Source organism: Saimiri boliviensis, chromosome 4 (assembly GCF_048565385.1).
Source record: "Saimiri boliviensis isolate mSaiBol1 chromosome 4, mSaiBol1.pri, whole genome shotgun sequence".
Lineage (NCBI taxonomy): Eukaryota > Metazoa > Chordata > Mammalia > Primates > Cebidae > Saimiri > Saimiri boliviensis.
This window is the reverse complement of record NC_133452.1, coordinates 120,075,532-120,098,958: the sequence shown is the minus strand read 5'-3', so window position 1 is coordinate 120,098,958 and position 23,427 is coordinate 120,075,532. Positions and strand designations below refer to the sequence as shown.

Below are 23,427 nucleotides of genomic sequence, written 5' to 3'. Positions count from 1 at the left end.
TGATGCAGGAGAATTGCCTGAACCCAGGAGGCAGAGGTTGCGGTGAGCCGAGATCGCGCCATTGCACTCTAGCCTGGGTAATAAGAGCGAAACTCCATCTCAAAAAAAAAAAAAAAATATATATATATATATATATATATATATTTCTTTATATTGTTACTGTAAACATCATTCTATATTTCCTTTTACATCTTTGTGCATAATTTTTTTTAGATCTTTAAACATAGTTTTATTTATTTATTTTTGGTAGCACAGAGGGTTTCTGGTAAAGAGCAGAAAACCTACTAGACACATTCTAAAAGAGTTGTAAAACTGCACACTATATTTTAATAGCTAATTTTGAAACTTTTGTCTAGTAAGTTCCAACATCTGGGCTTCATCTTTACAGTTTCTATTTACTATTTTAATTAGCTTTTTTTCTGTGGATGGTTCATATTTTCTTGTTTATTTTTCCTCATTATTTTTTTAACAATCACACATATCAAATAATATAGCAACCATGGAAATCAATTTTATCCCTTGTCTTTGGATTTTTGTTATTTTCATTATTATTGTTGTTCTTTGTTTGTTTAATGACTTTCCTGAAATAATTCTTTTAAATATTGATATAGTTTGTTTGTGAGTACCTGCCCAAATCACATATTGAAATGTAATCCCAATGTTGGAGGTGCAGCCTGGTGGGAGGTGACTAAATCATGCAGGTGAACTTCTCATGAATGGTGATATGGTTTGGCTCCGTGTCCCTATCCAGATCTCATCCTGTAGCTCCCATAATTTCCACCACTATCTTCCTGGGATTGTAGGATGCTAGGATGGCAGATCTACCAACAGCTTGTACCCTGTGCTTGGAAAAGGCACAAACACTCAACACCAGCCAGTGACAGCAGCCAGGATGGAGGCTACATTTTGTAGAGTCACAGGGGTGGAGTGCCCAAAACCATAGGAACCTACCTCTTGCATCAGTGTGACCTGGATGTGAGACATGGAGTCAAAGGAGACCATTTTGGAGCTTTAAGATTTGACTACTCTGTTGGATTTTGGACTTGCATGGGGCCTGTAGCCCCTGTGTTTTGGTCAATTTCTCCCATTTGGAAGGGCTATATTTACTCAATGCTTATACCCGCATTTTATCTAGGAAGTAACTAACTTGCTTTTGATTTTATAGGCTTGGGCAAAAGGGACTTGCCTTGTAGCAAATGAGACTTTGGACTGTGGACTTTTGAGTTGATCCTGAAATGAGTTGACATTTTAGGACTGTTGGGAAGGCATGACTGATTTTGAAATGTGAAGACATGATTTGGGAGGGACCAGGGTCAGAGTGATATGGTTTGGCTCTGTGTCCCCACCCAAATGTCATAATGTAGCTCCCATACTTCCCATGTGTTGTGGGAGGGACCCAGTTGGAGATAAGTGAATCATGGGGGCAGCATTTCACATGCTGTTCTCCTGATAGTGAATAAGTCTCAGGAGATCTGATGTTTTTTAAAAACAGGAGTTAGGGTTTGGTGCAGTGGCTCATGCCTGTAATCTCAGCACTTTGGGAGGCCGAGGCAGGTGGATCACTTAAGATCAGGAGTTCGAGACCAGCCTGGCCAGTATGGTGAAACACCTTTCTACTAAAAATACAAAATTAGCCTGGTGTGATGGCATATACCTGTAACCCCAGCTACTCAGGAGGCTAAGACAGGAGAATCAATTGAGCCCCAGAGGCAGAGGTTGCAGTGAGCCAGAATCATGCCACTGCACCCCACCCTGGGTAAGAGAGCAAGACTCCATCTCAAATAATAATAAACAAAAACAAAACAAATAAAGAAAAAAAGGGGAGTTTTGCATAAGCTCTGTCTTTCTTTGCCTGCTGCCATCCACTTAAGATGTGACTTGCCCCTCGTTGCCTTCTGTCATGCTTGTGAGGCTTCCCCAGCCAAGTGGAAGTGTAAGTCCATTAAATCCTTTTTCCTGTATAAATTACCCAGTCTTGAGTATGTCTTCATCAGCATCACGAAAACACACTAATACAAATGGTTTAGCACCATCTGCCTTGGTACTGTCCCCATTATAGTAAGTGAGTTTATATGAGATCTGCTTATTTAAAAGTGTATAGCATCTTCCCACACTTGCTCTCTTGCTCCTGCTTCAGCCATGTGAAGTGACTGCTCCTTCTGCCAAGAGTAAAACTCCTTCAGGCATCCCCAGAAGCAGATGTTGCGATATTTTATGTACAGCCTGCAGAAGTGTGCAATAATTAAAGTACTTTTCTTATAAATTACCCAGTCTTAGCTATTTCTTTATAGCAATTCAAGAACAGACTAATTCTCATATATATTCTTTGTCATAAACAGCCATGGTAGACTCAGCTTATTTAGCTTATTGATCAGCTAACAAATGGACAGATATTTTATTAAATGCCTTAAATCAGTTAGTCTCCCAGCCTTTGCTGAGGGGTTCTGGATGTGTGCTAAAGGATTCCTTCTATGTTCTGCAGTTTTGCAGCTCTGACTTAACCTTTACTTCCTGCTTGCAAAAATCCTTAAAATCAGTTAGAAGTAAGGAATTAGTGCCTTCTCAACTCTCCCATGGCTATGCACACAGTTCTGTGTATATGGGTGGCATAGTAGATAAATATGTCAGAGATTTTTTAAAGCCCACTGTGGACCAGTTCTTTCTTTTCAGAGTTTTAGCTCTGCTTCTTGTTTTTTCAAACTGGTATTGCCACTTCAACATGATAAGACTTTAAAAATCACTGATTATTTGCAAAACATTATCCTAAGAAACATGAGTTCAGGTATCTTTTTTATGTAATTATTTATTTTTTGGAGCTAGATACCCAGTAATAGGATTGCTGGATCAAATGGGAGTTCTATGTTTAGCTCTTTGAGAAATATCCATATTGTTACCATAGTATATTAGTGAAACAATGTTTACACTAAAATCCCAGACTTTACCGTTATGCAATATAGCCATATGACAAAACTGTACTTGTACCCCTTAAATCCATAAAAATAAACAAAACAAAACAAAAACTGTACTGAAGATAGATGAGTTCCCATCTCGTGAGCTCTAAATCAGATAAAATAAAGACCATCCCTGAGAATAAGATTTTACTAGGGAGTTATTTTAATAGCTAGGTAATACAGTGATAATACCCTGCAGCTAGGTCTTTTGGTGAGTTCTAATCTTATTCTGTGTTCTCCAGTGGCTGTTAAGCTGCTGCTTTCAATTGTTACCACTCTTAACATGAATACTGATTTTTGAGGCTATCATGTGACTGGAAACAGTATGTTAGGAATAGGGCAAATCAACCCCTCCCCCTCCGCAAGCTTGCCTTTGTCACTAAGATTCAGCCATTTTTTCTTAAATAAATGCTCTTCTGGTTGTTGAAAACCTTTTATTAATTTACAGTCTTTACAAAGTTGATTTTGTCAATTTTTGCTATTGTCCTCACAGCTTTTATGGAAGAGAAGATTTTCAGAGGTCCTTTATTAATCATCCATTCTGGAAGGGGTTCAGTTTCACATTTTAGTATAAGACTAATGCTACTTTATGGAAATACTAAACATGTAGAAATTGGTTGGTAACTTATGTTCTTTTACTTTATGGTAGACTTATTAAAATGAAGTCAGTATTACTGCTTATTTAAAATTTTAAGACTGGGTACAGTGGCTCACTCCTATAATCCCAGCACTTTGGGAGGGCCAGGCCAGCAGATTATGAGGTCAAGATATCGAGACCATTCTGGTCAACATAGTGAAAACCCCTCTCTACTAAAATACAAAAAGTAGCTGGGCTTTGTAGCAGGTGCCTGTAGTCCTAGCTACTGGCTAGGCTAAGGCAGGAGAATCACTTAAACTTGGGAGGCAGAGATGGCAGTGAGCTGAGATCACGCCACTGCACTTGAGCCTGGCAACAGAGTGAGACTATGTCTCAAAAAAATAAAAATAAAATATTCAAAGAGTTTGTCAAGTTATTTATGCAGACACTTATTGGGATGTAAATTTTAAAAGTCTCAATTCCATGGCAATTATTCTTGTAGATTCCTTTAGTATATTTTTTGTAAATATTGATCATATCACCGTTTACCTAAAAACTATCCCCAATTTTTCCCAATGTATTTGTAGTGAATTAGTTTAGTTTAATATTTTTCTCTGAAATTGCAGTTATTTTCACATTTAGATTTCTAAATTTGTTTATAGACATACTGTTATTATGTTTATATTTTGCTTCTGCCACTCATTAGGTTTTTATTTTTTGGTTATTTTACTATATTTTTAATAGATGAATCAACTTTTTGTTTTATTTATTAATTTTTCTTCTCTTATTTCAGTTAATTTATGTTTATGACTTTCTTTTTTTCTTCATATCTTTATTTTGTTACTTGAGATGATTGCTTAAATTTTACTTCATATAATTTATGTTGAATTATGGGGTGTGTGGGTTTAATTTGTATGCTATTGTTTCCTTTATTTTAAAACACCTGGTTTACAACATAAATTTGTGTTTGCTAATTTATTTTATCTAATTTACTTTAAAATATAAGGAATTTTTTTTAGTCCTTTTAAAAATTTGTTTTCCAAATTTTTAAATCTCTACTTTTCCAAATTTTACCATATATTCTTTTTGCTTCTTAATAAATTCTATGCATTATTTAAAGTACTATATTCATCAATTCTAAGATGTATTTTTCCCTGCATTTAAATATATAATAAAAATGCATCTTACAACCATTTGATTAAACTGTAGTCAAAATTTGTTAATAACTGCCTTGTATAGTTGAACTTGGTCATGCTATATACATATAGTCATTAGTTGTAATAAGTTACTGGAATTTGTGTACTAAACATGTTGAGTTTAACTGTAAATATGTCTCCAAAAAGATTACATTATAACTTAGCTTTAAAATAAAACGAAGTTATTTTGTACAGAAATTATCACAGATATAAAATAGGACTGAGTAAAATTTTTATATTAGTGAGGTCAATATCCATTATTGGAAGAATGCATGAATTTTATATTTACTAGCAAAGCACTGAGCAAGGACTTGATAGAAACTAAAGAAAGAAGATTTTCCAAAATAGAGAAAGTTTTGTTACGTTGTATTCCTGAGGTTTATGCAGATTGCCTGTTATATGCAGCAAATTAAAGTATCATATTTAAATTATTTAAGGCTTGAAGTATGCTATAAATTATTTGCAAAACATTCTAAGGGCCCTAGTGGACACTAAGAAAGCCTGAATCCATAGCATTCTTTGGCATAGATGATGTGATTGTATTTAAAAACATAGAGACTAAGAAAACAAAAAGTGACTCAGAGTATTCAGAATCTGTATGAATAACTTTCAGTAATACTTTAGTCAATTTATGGAGCATAAAGGGTTACCTCTGAAGGTTGAAGAATGACAATATCAAAACTTAGTCTAAACTAGATCATATTTAAGGCTTGAAGTATGCTGTAAATTAGTTGCAAAAAAATCAAAGGGCCCTAGGGGACTCTCTTTTAAGAAAGGCTGATTACATAACACTCTTGATGGCATAGAAAATGTGGTTGTATATAAAAACTTAGAGACTAGTAAAATAAAAGATAACTCAGAGGCGTCAGAATTCTTTCAATTAGCATAATATAAACAGTATGAGAAATGAGAAAGCAGTATAAAATAGTTTAACTGACAGCATATCTTTCCTTTATGATATAAAATGTTGAGTGTATCATTAAAACATTGATAGAGTCTTTGATTTAGTGAAACGTAGCTTTGCCTTTCTGGTAACGTGATTTGCTGCCTATTATTAACTAATTTACTTAATGATTTAGTGTTTGTTTTGATCTGCAAAATTTAAAATGAGCATATTCATTGTTTTTATATTTATTGATTTCTGATATATTAATTTTTCATAAAAATTGTTCAGCAAAATTTTTCTTCTTTTTACATTTACTCTTTTTGATGATGCATTTTTATAAAATATTTTCATTTCCAAATTGATGTTCAACACAAGCTTCTATAGTTAGAATGCTCTTATTTTGTTAGATTTTGAAAATAATGTAGATCTTACCTAAAGCCTTCAACCACTGCTTCTTCATTGTCTAATTAATACTCTTCTAGTTTTTTGAAATCTGTGATAACCTAAAATTATTTTTCTAAGGATCTGAGAAATCCTGTATCTTATGAGTTTTAGCATACTAAGCATTGATTTTATACTTAGATAAAAATGTTTCTACATTCAGTTTTCCTGGGTCATACATTTTCATCAGAATGTTTTTCCCGTTCCAGTGTCTTCTAGCAACTGAATATTGCAGTGGATAAATCTGAGATGAGTCTGCTGTCTTTTCTTTGTCTTTTTTGCCTGAACCCATAGTATCTTTTCTGATTTGTTCAAATTTGATTTCATTGTACTTTTTCTTGGTATTTTTTCTTTCTGTAGAGTTTTTTCCATAGGACACAGAGATCAAATTTAAGCAGGAAATTTAATCCTTTCTTTACTACAGAAAAATATTCTTCAGTCATCTACCTAAGTATGTATTTGTCTCCTTATTTTTGCCTGAGTTATACAAATGAAAATGACTTGCTTTTTTTTTAATGTCTCTAATCTTTATTATTTAATTATTTAATTTAATTTTTATTGTTTTCTAGCTCATCTGTCATTTTTGTTGTGAAAGATTGTGTTACAAGTATACAATATTTAATTTTGCTACTTCTATATGGCTCTCAGTTTTGAACTGCCTCATTTTCCATTTATTTTCTGAAACATGAGACATATGAAAAATACTACTAGCTTTAGTTCATCTGTTAGCTAAATTTCATTTATTTTTTGTCCTCTTGTGTCTCAATAGAGAAATCTTTTATAGGGTCCTTTTTTTACCTGTCAATTTGCTTTAGAATATTGAACATTATTTTCTGACAGATTCTTACTTCTTCTGGAATGATTATTCTCATGTATAATATCTTTCTTGAAGTTTTGTATATTTGTTTTCTGTTTTGGAGATATACTGAATGAGTAAATTATCTGATAGTTACTTAGTGTTTGTTTATTAGATAAAAGTGTTTTAATCTTGACCTTCTGTGTGCTGAAAAATATGACAGGAGGAAGTGAAGAAATTAATTAAAGCTGCTAAAAGCTGTAATCAGATTTTTCAAAACATTTTCTCTTGTGTGTTAGCTAATTTGGAGGTATAATGCCTCTCAGCTTTTTATGTTTTCTCTTCCTATATGTGAGCAAGAGGTCATCATGACTCATTGGGAGGCTAAGTATCAGGTTAAGACTTTTCTAAAAAAAAAAAAAAATTACATTTCTCTACTCAGTTGTCTCAGGTTAATAGCAGAAAACTCTATTTAAGCAAGTAGGCAAAAAAAAAAATAGGGTGTTTTTTATTTCTCACTATTTCTTCTGTCATATTCTGGGTGTGGAATTCAGGGAACCAATTTTTATACCTTCTCTGTGATCCTTCCCAAATCACTGAAGTTTCATTGTTCTCACATTTTGCTTGAGTTTTTGACAAGGTGCTACTTATTAGTAGAAAAACCTGTACCTTACCACTTTGTTCATTATATTAGTGTTTGTCAGGAAGGGTATAAGCATCTCAACAGATCATGTTAATATGAGAATTGTGTGCTTGACTGTTTATTTGTTCACTCTATGAATATCTCTGTTACTGTGTATGTGGGTTCCTAAGTGTATGTGTTGGAGGCATGATTATAAAGAGTAAAGATATACAACTACTTATTTCAGTGTTTTATTTTAGTCCACTGCAAACACAGAAATACTAAAGTTAGTGTTATCATCTTCAAAATAATCTAATATTCTTTTTTAATTCATGCCCTAGGAAACTTTTTTTAAATAGCAAAATGTTATTTTAAATTATTTCTGAAGGTGTAATCTGTCTGTAGGCACAGTTTGATCATATTATTGATAACTTTTATATTTTATTGATCCTACTTTCTTGTACTGAACACAATCTACCACAGTCTCCTCCATTAAGCATTTTTTATTTTTTATATCTTTTATATACAGGTTCTGATATATAAGTCTGAGCAGCAACCACAAATCTTATCTCATTCACTGGAACCATTACTATTTCATTCTCACAAGGAACACTGAGTTTTAAATTATTTTTCAGCCTTTCAACAGTTTCTCACCATTCACACAGGGGATATTCTACTGATCCAAAAACTTCAAGCTGCCAAACTACCAACATGTTCTGTGGTTCCCATACTTGTAAATTACATACAGTTAAAGAGGTTATTACACATTTGCAATAGACTGAAAGTTTGTATCTTCTAAAATTCATATGCTGAAATCCTTTCACCCCAATGTGATGGTATTAGAAGGAGGGTCACAAAGCAGGGCCCTCAAGAATGTAATTACTGTCCTTATTAAAGAGACATTGGAGTGCTCCCATGTCCTTTACACCATCTGAGATTTTAAGAAAAAGACCAGCCTGCCCAACATGGTAAAACCCCGTCTTTAAAAAAAAAGAAAATAAAAGAAAAGAAAAAGACAGCCATAGATGAATCAGAGAATGGGCCTTCACCAGACACTAAATCTGCCAGTTTCTTGATCATGGCTTTCCCAAATTCCAGAGCTGTAAGAAACACATTTCTGCAGTAGCTAGAGTGGTCTAAAACAACACTGTTGCTTTGTTGCTTAATTTTTACTTAAATAGCTTTTAAAAAATGTCATGTGGTATACTTTAAGTACCTACATAAAAAGTATATATTTATTTAGGATCTAAGCTTAAGTCCATATACTAGACAGGTGATATATGTCAATGAAAGATGTCATGATATACTAAGGATCATTCGCCTGAACACCAAGGTTTTGTTAATAAAAGCAACTCAATGAGCATGTGTGAAACTTCCTTTAAAATAATATTTCTTTCATGTACTCATCAGTTTTTCATGAAAATCTATAAAGACTCAATCTACCATTTCTCAGTTATTTCCACCCATTTTTGAATCTGAATAGCTTAATTTGACTCAAAGCTAAGATATCTCCTATACTGCATTATGTATATAAAATATGTTTTGATTGTATTACTACATAATTGCCTAGTAGGTAATTTTATGTTTAAAATATGAATATTTTGACCAACTTAATTGCTTTATTTGACTTACATTTTTTAGGTTATTATTAATAATAACCTTTATGAACTTACTTGCCTGCATGAAATATACTAATCGTTTAGATAATTTGATTAGTTTTATCTTCAGTCTTCAACCTTGGAAGTACTTTCTAAGCACTTTTTTGAACCTACATTTGAGGTTAAATCATTGTGTCATTAATATTTTAAAAAGACTAAGTGGAAAGATATGCTCATAAAGTCCAGACGTCTTTGTCACTGATATAATAGGGCAATGAGACAATTTTCTTCCTAAGAACCGGAAGATAGTTCTTTCTGTTCTGCGTTGGCTCATTTATCTCTGTTACATTGATGAATTCATTTTCATGACAATACTTGGTTTGAATAATGAAAAGCTGGAAGAAAGTCTGATGGTCAAGATGGAATATTTAAAGTTTTCTTTCCAATTATAGCTAAGCATCTTTTTGAGATTCACCATTGAGATAATAAATCATTTTGGGTGAACAAAAAATGTTAGATGATATTTTTCAGCTAAATTACAAGTAATTTGAATAGTATAATCTCTTTTAAAGCATTATTAAGCCAGTGTTAATGGCAATTCACTATTATCTTCTTAAAAACAAATACATAAAATATAACAGTGTGTTTTCAACTTTTCATTTGCTATGAAACATATCATAAAAACTGTTTATTGAAAGAAACATAAACTTTATAAAACAAATTAACTTTTTCTTGCACGTTCATTAGTTAAATTTATTGGTTATATTGTTAGTCAAAAGTGAAGTAGATGATTGTGTCTACAAAGTTATTTAAAGTAGCCTTTTCAAAGTTTAGTAGGCCTGTTTCACCTTAGTGAAACTTTACATTTTTAACAAGCCCTGCTATGTCCACATGGACTAGTCAAAATATGCCAGTTTTTCTCTATAAGAAATTCATATATTTGAACTTGAGCCTGTTTGGCAGTTAAGATGTATACAACCCTGAAAGAAGTAATGCTTAAAAGTTGTTGAAATTTTTTTACGTTTTTTATAATTACATGTAGGAAAATGTAGTTTTATTTCTGAGAAATTTTGAGCCAAATTTTGGCTGATAACTTTTAGCAGTAAAACAATATTATCTTGCTTCATAATTATCATAACAGCACTGCTCGTATAGCTTTTTTCAACGCCAGTAATTTATCTAAGGCTCTGCATATAATCCATTTCATTCTCAAAATGACATAATCAGTTAGGCACAAGGATTATCCCCATTTCACAGATGATGAAACTGAGGCCAAGAATAGTTAAGTAACATGGCCAGGATCACAGAATTACAAGAAATAAAACAGGAAGGCAGGATTCAAATTTAGAGTCTATAAAATTTGAATCTTTAAAGACTTCGCAATGCAGCTTGTCTTCTACAAAAGAAGCATTACAGCTATTGGAAACCAATAAAAAACAAACTAATGATTCAGTCAAGAAAGAAATGAAGGGGGAAAATGAAGACTCTATAAATATGCTGTTTAAAAATTTTTGTGACTATGGCAGTTTTCTTCTGGCTTGAAGAAAGAATAAATGCAGAAACCTGGACAGTGGAAATTTTCATTCACTTCTTTATGCCTCCACACACACATATACACACACAATCTCCAATCCCAAGCAAAACTTTACTGTATATTAGATATTGCTAAATTAAATGAATAATCAAAATAAAGCTAATTGAATGAGTAACAAAAATCTCAAACTTCTTATCTTAGATGGAAAAAAATGTGAATTCATATGTAAAGAGACAATGTATGAAAACCATCTGAAAACTGTCTCTCATTTTACTATCAAGAAAATGATATGTCTGTCTGTGCAAGGGAAGTCTGTGGGTATTTGTGTATGCTCACTCTGTGTGAATATTGTAACTAAAATTCGGTAAAAACGTGGCATATTTTGTATTTGTGCTAAGATATTATTTCTTTAAAAATCTCTTTAGATTTGACAGTTTTAGTTTGGTTTTAGTGGTGATAGTATAAAAGCATTCTTCCGTTGGTATGATGCTATGTAGAATATTAAGTACATTTGTTTAAAATTTTATTTTGTCCTTGTAAAAATAGAAACATTTGGCATAATGCTAAGGATTTAATTATACATCCTATATCCTGAATTCATGTGTTGAAGCTCTAAACCTCAAGGTGATAGTGTATGGTATTGGATTTTTTTGAAAGATAGGTTTAAATGAAGTCATGAGAATGGGCATCTCATGATGAGGTGAGTGCCCTTATAAGAAGAGACACTAAGCAATTCTCTTTCTCTTTCAATTTCTATGCTCCTCTCTGACACATGAGAACCTAGTGAGAAGGCAGTTATCTGAAAGCCAGGAAGAGGTTTCTCACTAGAACATGACCATACTGGCCTCTGATCTCAGACTGCTAGCTTCCTGAACTGTGAGAAAATAAATTTATATTGTTTAAGCCACCGAGGTTGTAGCATTTTTTTTTGCAGCAGCCTAAGCAAACTAAGACAGATTTTTTTGTAATGATAAATGGTGTACTGCTGTAACAAATGCCTAAACTTGAGGAAGCAGCTTTGAGGGTAATGGGTAGAGGCTAGAAGAGTTTGGAAGTGTGTGCTAGAAATATGGATGGTAGGGTTATTCTATTGTTGTCTTAGGTGAAAATGAGAAATATGTAATAGGAAACTGGTGGAAAGGCAATTCTTGTCATGAAATTTTAAAGAACTGTTCCATTGATCTGTCTCTGTTTTGGTACCAGTACCATGCTCTTGTGATTACTGTAGGCTTGTCCTATAGTTTGAAGTCAGGTAGCCTGATGCCTCCAGCTTTGTTATTTTTGCTTAGAATTGCCTTGGCTATGCAGGCTCTTTTTTTAATACCATATGAAATTTAAGGTGTTCCCCCCCACCACCAATTCTGTGAAGAAAGTCAATGGTAGCTTGATGGGGATAGCACTGAATCTATAATTACTTTGGAGAGTGTGACCATTTTCACAATATTGATTCTTCCTATCCATGTGCATGGAATATTTTACAATTTATTTGTGTCCTGTTTTATTTCTTGGAGCAGTGGTTTGTAGTTCTCCTTGAAGAAGTTTCACATTCCTTGTAAGTTGCATTCCTAGGTATTTTATTCTCTTTGTAGCAATTGTAAATAGGAGTTCATTCATGATTTGGCTCTCTCTGTTTGTCTGCTTTTGGTTTATAGGAATACTTGTGATTTTAGCACATTGATTGTGTATCCTGAGACTTTGCTGAAGTTGCTTATCAGCTTAAGGATATTTTGGGCTGAAATGATGGAGTCTTCTAAATATACAATCATGTTGTCTGCAAAAAGAGACAATTTGGCTTCCTCTTTTCCTAATTAAATACCCTTTATTTCTTTTTCTTGTCTGATTGCCATGGCCAGAACTTCCAGTACCATGTTGAATAGGATTGGTGAGAGATGGCACCATTGTCTTGTGCCAGTTTTCAAAGGGAATGCTTCCAGTATTTTTCCATTTAGTATTATATTGGCTATGGGTTTGTCATAAATAGCACTTATTATTTTGAGAAATATTCCATCAATACTTAGTTTACTGAGAGTTTTTAGCATAAAGGGCTACTGAATTTTATTGAAGGCCTTCTCTGCATCTGTAGAGATAATTATGTGGTTTCTGTTTTGGTTCTGTTTATGTGATAGATTATGTTTACTGATTTGCTTATGTTGAACCAGCCATGCATCCTATGGATATAGACCAATGGAACAGAACAGAGACCTCAGAAATAATGCCACACACCTACAACCATCTAATCTTTGACAAACCTAACAAAAACAAGCAATGGTGAAAGGATTCCCTATTTAATAGTGTTGGGAAAACTGGCTAACCATATGTAGAAAGTTGAAACTGGATCTTTTCTTTATACCTTATACAAAAATTAACTCAAGATGGTTAAATATTTAAACGTAAGACCTAAAATCATAAAAACCCTAGAAGAAAATATAGATAATACCATTCAGGAAATAGGCATGGGCAAGGACTTCATGAATAAAACACCAAAAGCAATGGGAACAAAGGCCAAAGTAGTCAAATGGGATCTATTCAAACTAAAGAGCTTCTGCACAGCAAAATAAACTATCATTAGAGTGAACAGGCAAACTACAGAATGGGAGAAAAAGTTTTGCAATATACACATATGACAAAAAGGAAACATCCAGAATCTACAAAAACTTAAACAAATTTACAAGAAAGAAACAACCCCATTAAAGTGGGTGAAGGATATGAACAGACACTTCTCAAAAGAAAACATTTGTAGCCAACAAACGTGAAAAAATGCTCCCGGCCGGGCGCAGTGGCTCAAGCCTGTAATCCCAGCTCTTTGCGAGGCCGAGGCGGGTGGATCACGAGGTCAAGAGATCGAGACCATCCTGGTTAACATGGTGGAACCCCGTCTCTACTAAAAATACAAAAAATTGGCTGGGCATGGTAGTGCGTGCCTGCAATCCCAGCTACTCAGAAGGCTGAGGCAGGAGAATTGCCTGAACCCAGGAGGCGGAGGTTGCGGTGAGCCGAGATCGCGCCATTGCACTCCAGCCTGGGTAACAAGAGCGAAACTCCGTCTCAAAAAAGAAAAAAAAAAAGAAAAAATGCTCATCAGCACTGGGCATTAGAGCAATGCAAAGCAAAATCACAATGATATACCATCTCACATCATTTAGAATGGTGATCATTAAAAAGTCAGGAAACAACAGATGCAGGAGAGGATGTGGAGAAAAAGGAATGCTTTTACACTGTTGGTGGGAGTGTAATTTATCTCAACTATTGTGGAAGACAGTGTGGCAGTTTCTCAGGGATCTAGAACTAGAAATACCATTTTACTCAGCAATTGTATTACTGGGTATATACCCAAAGATTTATAAATCATTCTGTTATAAAGACACATGCACATGTATGTTTATTGCGGCACTGTTCACAGTAGCAAAGACTTGGAACCAAGCCAAATACCCATCAATTTTAGACTGGATAAAGAAAATGTGGCACATATGCACCATGGAATACTATGCAGCCATAAAAAAGGATGAGTTTGTGTCATTTGCAGGGACATGGATGAATCTGAAAACCATCATTCTCAGCAAACTAACACAAGAACAGAAAAACAAACACCAAATGTTCTCATGCATAAATGGTATTTGAACAATGAGAACACATGGACACAGGGAGGGGAACATCACATACTGAGGACTCTTGTGGGGTGGAGTCCTAGGGGAAAGATAGCATTAGGAGAATACCTAATGTAGATGACAAGGTGATGGATGCCGCAAACCACTATGCTATGTGTATAACTATGTAACACCTGCATGTTCTGCATATGTACCCTGGAACTTAAAGTATAATTTTTAAAAATGGCAAAGAACCTGCCTGAATTGTGTTTTAGTGCATTATAAAAGGTCATACTTGCAAGTGATGGAATTGAGTATTGAGCTAAGGAGATCTCTAAGCAAAATGTTAAGGAGCTACTTGGTGTCTCTTGACTATTTATGGTCAAATGCAAAAGAAGTGAGATAAATTGAATAAGAAATTATTAATCAAAAAATATCAGAATTGAACATTTGGAAAATCATCAGGCTACCCATATTCTAAAAAAATGAATAGCTCATTCTGAAAAGAATATTAAAGATGTGGCCACCCAACAACTTGAAAAAATATGGGATTATGCAAGCAGAAATATTTTCAATTTGAACTGGAGGAAACTGAGATGGACTAAAAGGCTGTTTGATTTTTGGGTGTTTGACAGGGCAGGATGGTAGATTTAGTAAGCTATGAACATGTGCTACGTTTTGAAGAGAGTAAAAAGTGACCCCAAAGCCAATTCAGCCATCATTAGGGTCACCAGAAAGGTACCAACATGTTAGACGGCTTACATGAAGCTTTGTGGGTGAGATTACTACCTAGATCTGTGGCTGTCTTGCTGTCATTTTACTGGGCCTAGAAGTCCAGGCATGGAAACAAAGAGGATTATTCTCAAACCTTAACATATAATGAATTTTGCCTCAGAATGAATTATACCTTGATTATACTCATATTTAATTTAAATAATATTTAGATGAGACTTTGGACTTCAGAGTTAGTGCTGAAATAAATTAAGACTCTAGGAAGTGTTGAGATAGAATTAATGCATTTCGCCTGTAAGAAAGGCATAAATTTTGAGGGGCCAGAGAGGAAGGTACTTTTGAGGAAACCTCTAAATATTTGAAATGGTGATATAAGTTTGATATGGGTAGGATGTCTCAAGAACGTATAGGGAGAAGTGTAGTAACCCTGGAGAGACAATTAGTCAGATATGGTAGAAGAAAAGAAAACAAACAAAAAATAAATGAAACAAAGATAGGAAGTAAATAGAGATGGAGGACAAGAGGGAGAGAGAGAGAGAAAAGAAGATTGTGTATGCTAAAGTGTATGGGCAGGTGTGAACATATACTTATTAGTAATGAGAACAACTTGGATTTCTTTTCCTTTTAAAAATTTGTATACATAAAATAATAAAGAGATTTGTTAGTATTTTAAATGTAGATTCATTGAGTGCTTACGCGGTGAAAAGCATCTTACTGATTAATAACATGAAAAATTAGAGAAGCTCTCTAAAATTAATTGGAGATGCCTAACTGACTCTTAGGATGCCAACAAAAGGAAAAACAGCTATTATTTTTCTGATATTATTTAAGATATCTTATTCAGGATTCCCTGTTATTATCTGAGGGGAAAAAGAAATATGGCTAGGGAATTGAATAAGGCCTTTGTTTATCTTGCTTTGTAGACATGCACTCCTGGCATTCAAACTTGATTTTGCTTGCTGGATGATTCGTGGACCTTTAAGCTCATGATCCTACAACAGTATATGATAGGGGAAATGCATTTTTGATTACTTCTATCTTCTCTGTCCTCTTTCCCATCAAAGGATCCTCTTAATCTCTCATCATCCAGCCCTCAGTATTTTTGTAATACCCACATATTGTTATTTACTTTTCTTTTCTTTTCTTTTAAGACAGTCTTGCTCTCTTGCCCAGAGTGGAGTGCAGTGGCACAATCTTGGTTCACTGAGACCTTCTCCTCCCAAGTTCAAGTGATTCCCCTCCCTCAGCCTCCCCTCCCTCAGCCTCCTGAGTAGCTGGGACTACAGGTATACACCACCGTGTTTTTTTTTTTTTTTTTTTTGTTGTTGTTGTTGTTGTTGTTGTTGTTGTTTTAACAGAGATGGGATTTCACCATGTTGGCCAGGCTAATCTTGAACTCCTGGCCTCAAGTGATCCAACTGCCTTGGCCTGCCAAAGTGCTGGGATTTATTACAAGCAGATACCCACATATTTTTCTGTGTCTTTGCCTTGACCCACACCCTCCCTTCATTATCAAATTTGCATCTTTATTTAGCTCTCCTTATTTCTTATTTTCTTCATCCTCAGGTTTCCCCTTGCCAGATATTTCTTCCTAAAACATCACCAAACTTGATCTCTGTTCTTTTTTTATTATAATTTCAGTTCTTTATTTAGGGTCTTCCAGTCTGGTAGAAAGCAAATATTTTTCTTTAGTACCACCAACACTTATCTGAAATGATTTTCCTTTTATCTCTAATATCTAATTCAGATATCACATTTTAGGATTTATTCTCATTTTACCCACTAGATTCAGATAATTCATGCTTTTTTGCTCCTTATATGTCATCAAGGAGGTACTGTCAGGGTGAGCTTCCTGGATGTGCAACAAGTGCATTATCTCTGACTCCTGAGCTCAAAAGACCCCACACTTACGGTTTAATGCTCTGTGGTTGCTATCTTGACACTCTCAATAGCTTTATGCTTGAACTTATGTTTTCTCAGTGGATCCTGTTGATTCTGTTGAGACTAAAGAGCATGCCCCTCTTCCTGGACCCTCAGTAGTTCCTTTTGCAACTGCCGTGAAACCTGTTGTTGCTTGCTCACTCCCCTATACACTTGTATCCTGGACCCCTCAAGATCTCTGTCTTCCTGCTCTGACCCAGAGACCACTGCCACACTCCCCTTCCTGGATATGTGTGGAGAGGATCAGGCCCAGATTGGCATGCGCCTTACAGTCTTGAGAAGAGGTATGAAGGAGGCCAACTCAACCCCCACTTGGCAGTTTCACAGTGTATCTGGGAAACAGCCAGACAGAGGCTGCTTTCTTGTGGGATCAAAGCTCTCATTGGCCCCTAGTTCAGCTACTGAGCAAGTTCTTGAGTAAGCATTTAAGCATTCTTGACATCATTGGGCATTGCCTTTCTGTAAGTACATCTGTCCCTGACTATATGAATGCTCCCTAGACCAGCTTCATGCCTTGCGTGGACAGATTCTGTTTTCCACCTAAGGAGACCAGTTTGTATTCCTTTCTTTTGACTGTTTAGAAGGCACCCTCCAGAAATAAGCAAAGGAATCATGCTAATAATTGAAAAACCTTAATTGTTTTTATTTACAATAACATTGAATAAAAAATAAAGCTACCATGATGAATCAAAGGAGAGAGCACAGGAGAAAAATGATGAGCTTTATATGTACCATTGGCACCACTTTTTACTTGACTTTAACTGAAAGTCCTGTATTTTCATTTTACACTGGGCCTCACAAATTGTGTACCTGGTCCTGCTTGATGTATCCTATTTTCTGACAGTCTGGGACACTGACCACCAGCCATAGGCCTACTGTCTCTGGTCTCGCCCCAGCATTTTTTTTTCCTACCCCAATGCCACTTTTGTTTAGTATCTTGTTAGTTGAAGCCCATTCACTCAATCACTTTAAAAATGTTTTTAAATTAAAAGTGTGAGTTGATTTTTAAAATACATATAATAATAATTGATATACAGATGTAAAAATATTAAAGAGATATATAAATTTTAATAAATTAATAACTGTGCATCATTGGCTCCATTAAAGTTCTCTTTGCTTGAAACATATAGAATACTTGTGCTTCTCCTGAGTGGATATTGAACAATGCAGCTTAAGAATTAAGCAGTATGAAAGAAATTCCTATTTCTCCTTTAATATTGTAAAATATATAAAAGTTACCAGAATGGGATTTCCAGTGACAGTCAGAGAAGGTATCCTTGAACAGTTAAAAGAGTGGGCATTAGTAAGGAGAAAGGTTAAGTTGAAATCTAGGGCTCTGACTGTACTTCTAGGAGGCTTTTGCCAAGTGTGATAACATCTCTAGCACTGAGTTCTCATCTATGCAATAGGGAGGACAGTATGTTTTATACAGTTGAATAACAACCACAATGAATATTAATATTTTACTAGTAGTAGGAAATATACATTTATTAATATTAATTGTACCTCCCTAGTAGCTGGGACTACAGTTGTGTGCCACCATGCCTAGCGTATTTTATTTTATTTTTTTAGTAGAGACAGAGTTTCACCATGGTGGCCAGGCTAGTCTTGAACTCCTGGTCTCAGGTGATCTGTCCACCTTGGCCTTCCAAAGTGCTGGGATTATAGGTGTAAGCCACAGCATCAGGCCTGCTTCAGAATTCTTTAAACGGGATTGGATACAAAGATTAGAGTTATTTAATAATTTTTTTGTTTTTCCGAATTTTAAGGCTTCCAACAGTGAAATTTGGTTTGGCTATAAGGTACCAACCAAATAAATTTAAATAACTCTGAATTTTTCTCTTTTAACAATGTAGTATATGAAAGACTTATTTTACCATACTCTTTTTCATTTACTATTGCATTTTTAACATTTTCCATGCAATGGAATATTCTTTTTTTTTTTTTTTTTTTTTTTTTTGAGACGGAGTTTCGCTCTTGTTACCCAGGCTGGCGCGATCTCGACTCACCGTAACCTCCACCTCCTGGGTTCAGGCAATTCTCCTGCCTCAGCCTCCTGAGTAGCTGGGATTACAGGCGTGTGCCACCATGCCCAGCTAATTTTTTGTATTTTTAGTAGAGACGGGGTTTCACCATGTTGATCAGGATGGTCTCGATCTCTTGACCTCGTGATCTACCCTCCTCGGCCTCCCAAAGTGCTGGGATTACAGGCTTGAGCCACTGCGCCCGGCCCTGCAATGGAATATTCTTATATGATATTATCATACATGGAACACAATAAGGCCAAAATTGATTTAATAGATTTTTTGATTTACATAACATGATTTTTTTTATGTTTTCAATGTTATAAGCAAATTAGCTTTTTTGGGGCTAAATTTTTAAAAATGTGATTATTTATATTTCATTATTAAATAATGTAATTGCTAAGCTAAATAAATAGCCAAATAAAAGTTTGACACTTAATTGTTTTGTTACAGGAGAGTTAATGAAGTCAACATTGACAACCTTAAGAATAACTTGCTTGTTTTCAAGCAAATTTAAGTAGCACATCATTGTTATTAGTTATTTAATTGAATTCACCTGGCAGTTTTCAAAAAATATTAAGGATAAATGGACTATTAAGTAGCCAACTTTTTAAAGACAATAACAGAATGAGCCACTGGAATAAGTGACCACAATCTTGGCAAATGTCAGAAAATTCAATAAATTAATTATAATATTTACCTACTGCACACAAAGTAGTGTATAGCATGAATAGCAAGTAACATGAAAAAAATGTTGTACAAGACTCAGAGCATTCGTAAACTTCTGGTAATATGGTCTGGTCACTTATTTGCTTAAATTTAGGTAAGCTAAATAAGGATCATTATTATTAAAGCAATGACAACTATATGGGTTAACAACATGTGTATGATTGCCAAGACTGTAGAAAGAAACAAACTGTCTAAATCTTAGTGTCTTTTGTTCAAGAAGCAAAATATTTCAAAATCATTCCATGATACGCCTCATCAAATCACTGCTTCACTTCTTCCTGCATAATTTTGACAGAACTGTTTGGAAAATCAATGCCTCAGAGCTGTTTTGGATTTACTGCTGAATCCAATTATAGTGTATTATCATAAAAAGCATCAAAGTGAAAATTATTGATGGAGCTTGTTTTGTGAGCATGCAACTGTTAACTCTTTTAAATGTAAATATTTTAATGGCATAATTTTTCACTATTATGGAAAAGAAAAAAATAAAATTTTTAATATGGAACAATAAACCATTTAAATTTAAACAATGTTTTTACTTAAAAAATATATGCAATTCTATTTTATACACAATTCACAGATGATTGCTTTAGGCAGCTATGATTAACAATACTTGGCTAAAATTGTATGAGAATACTATTATGCAAAGCAGTAGTATTTTTTAAATTTTTGGTTTAAAATTTTATATGTCCCCAATATACTTATGATTTAAAGCAGAGGTTGACATACAACACCCTGTGGGACAACATTGGAATCTCCCCCTTGTTTACTTATAGTTTAGTGGTGTTCAGCTCTACAACATCAGAATGAATGGTTGTGACAGAAATCATATAGATAGCAAAGCTTAAAGTATACACCATTGGTCCTATACAGCAAAACAAAACATGGAAAAAACTAATAGCCCTCATTAAATGTAGATTTTTAAATAACAATTTTAAAATTTCAGAGGGTTCGAGTCTTTAAAATGATCTTAAATTAGAGGTACACAATTGAGAGGTCAGTGAATTTTTTAGTAATTCTATTAAAGTTAAAATAAAGCTGAAACCTCACAATGTATTCATTGTAAGTATACAGTTTGATGATTTTTAGTAAATTGATACATTTATACAACCATTATCCCCCAAATTACCTTCATACCCATTTGTAGTCAATCCCTGTTCACACCCCCAGCCCTAGAAACCACTAATAGACTCTCTAGTTTTTCCTTTCCTAAAATAATTTATATAAATAGAGTGATACAATATGTAATCTTTTGTTCTTGATTATGTGGCAGATACCAGTTTTACTATTTTTTAGAAACATATCTAATGTGTAACATGTGCTCTCATAGGTAGTATGGACAATTAATTTAATTTTTAAATTAATGAATTTAAAAATTAAATTTATTAATTAAAATTAAAGACCGTTAATTTAATTAAATAATATGATTAATTTGACTAATCTTTAAAATGATTAAATTAATTAATAAAAATTAAAGACCATTAATTTAATTTTTAAATTAAAAAAATTTTTAATTTACAAATTAAATTCATTGTTATTATTATTATTTTTTAATGAGACAGAGTTTCACTCTTTTTACCCAGGCTGGAGTGCAATGGTGCGATCTTGGCTCACCGCAACCTGCGCCTCCTGGATTCAGGCAATCCTCCCGCCTCAGCCTCCCGAGTAGCTGGGATTACAGGCACGTGCCACCATGCCCAGCTAATTTTTTGTATTTTTAGTAGAGAGGGGGTTTCACCATGTTGACCAGGATGGTCTCGATCTCTTGACCTTGTGATCCACCCGCCTCGGCCTCCCAAAGTGCTGGGATTACAGGCTTGAGCCACCGTGCCTGGCCAATTTTTATTGCTTTCTTCTGTTTTTCTTGCTTTTATTTTGCTGTTGCATACCTAATTTATTGAGATAAGCTACAAATTTATTTCCTATATTCTCTTTATTATAAGCTTAATTATATTTAGAGAGATGTAGGAGTGAGCATACATGAAGAGAATTAATGTCTATTCTCCCGCAGTAGGGAGGGTAATATATCCTTTTTCTTTCATTTGTAGTTGACTTTTAATAATCATACATATTTATGGATATAAAGTAACATTTTGATACACATATGCAACATATAGTGATTAAATTGTGGTAATTAGTATATCCACTTTATCAATTATTTGCTTTGTGAATATTCCATATCCTCTCTTACAGCTTTTTAGAAATAAGTAATAAATTATAGTTAACAACATTTACCCTACAGTGCTGCAAACACCAGAAATCATTCCTACTATCTAGCTGTAATTTTGTACCCTTTAACCAGCTTCTCCTGCCACTCTTCCCCTTCTCTTTGAAAGCACATAATACCCATAATTCTACTCTCTACATCTGCAAGCTCAAAAAATAGTTCCCACATATGAGTGAGAAAAAGTGGTATTCATCTTTCTGTGCCTGACTTATTTCACATAACATAATGTCCTCCTGTTGCATCTATATTACCATAAATGACAGAATTTTATTTTTTTACGGCTGAAGAGCATGTCATTTGTGCATATGACATTTTCTTTCTTCATTAATCTCTTAATAGACATTTAGGTTGGTTTCATATATTAATTTTGTAAATGGACCTGCAATAAACATGTGGGTCCAGGGTATCTCTTTGATATACACATTTCCTTTCCTTTGAAGAAATACCCAGTCAAAGTATTTCTGGATCTTATGATACTGCCATTTTCAGTTTTTTGAGATTCTCCATACTGTTTTCCATAATGGCTCTACTAATTTATGTTCCCATTAACAATGTATGAGTTCCTTATTCTCTGCATCCTTAACAGCATTTATTTTTCTGTCTTTTTTATAACAAATAATCTAACTTGGATATGATGATATCTTAGTGTGGTTTTCACTTGGAAATGATGAACATTTTTTCATATGCTTGCTGGCCTTTAATATGTCTTTTCTTGAGAAATGCCTATTAAGATAATTTGTCTACTTTCAAATTGGATTTATTTTTTCCTACCAACCTTTTTGAGTTCCTTGTATATTCTGGATACTAGTCCCTTGTAGGATGAAGAGTTTGTAAATACTTTCTCTTCACCCTGTTTATAGTTGCCTTTTCTATGCAGAATCAAGGTAGTTAAATATAGTCCACTTTGTCTATTTTTATTTTTGTTGCCTGTGTATTTGAAGTCTTAGCCATAAAATCTTTGTCTAAAACAGTGTCCTGGACTGTTTCCACCATGTATTCTTCTAGAAGTTTTATAGCTTTAGGACATATGCTTAAGTACGTAATTTATTTTTAATTTATTTTTGTATATCAGAAATAGGAGTCTAGTTTCATTCTTCTGCATATGGATATCTAGGTTTCTGGGCATCATTTATTGAACAGAATGTCCTATCTCAATATATGTTCTTGACACCTTTGTCAAAAATCTGTTGTCTGTAAATATGTGAATTTATTTCTGGGTTCTGTCTTCTGTTCCTTTGTTCTTATTGATCTGTTCTTATGCCAAGTACCATGCTGTTTTAGTTGCTGTAGCTTTATAGTATATTTTGAGGTCAGGTAAATGTGATACCTCCAGCTTTGTTCTTTTTGCTTAGCATTGTTATAGCTGTTTAGGGTGCTTCATGGTTTATATAAGTTGTATAACTGCTTTATTATTTCTCTGAAAAATGTCATTTGCATTTTAATAGGGAGTAGGTTGAACATGTAGTTTGCTTTGTGTGGTTATTTTAACAATATTAATTCTTTAATTCAAGATCATCTGGTAGCTTTCTGATTGTTTATGTCCTCTTAACTTTCTCTCATCAGCATTTTATTGTTTGTTATAGTCATCT

General features: G+C 34.0%; 1 non-coding gene across 1 annotated transcript; it reads right to left on the bottom strand.

Annotated features, from left to right (window-relative positions):
- Positions 1-253: 253 nt before the first annotated feature.
- On the bottom strand, positions 254-315 carry LOC120363460 (U7 small nuclear RNA). Its single transcript, XR_005579006.1, has one exon. It is a non-coding gene; the product is annotated as a U7 small nuclear RNA (small nuclear RNA).
- Positions 316-23,427: the final 23,112 nt, after the last annotated feature.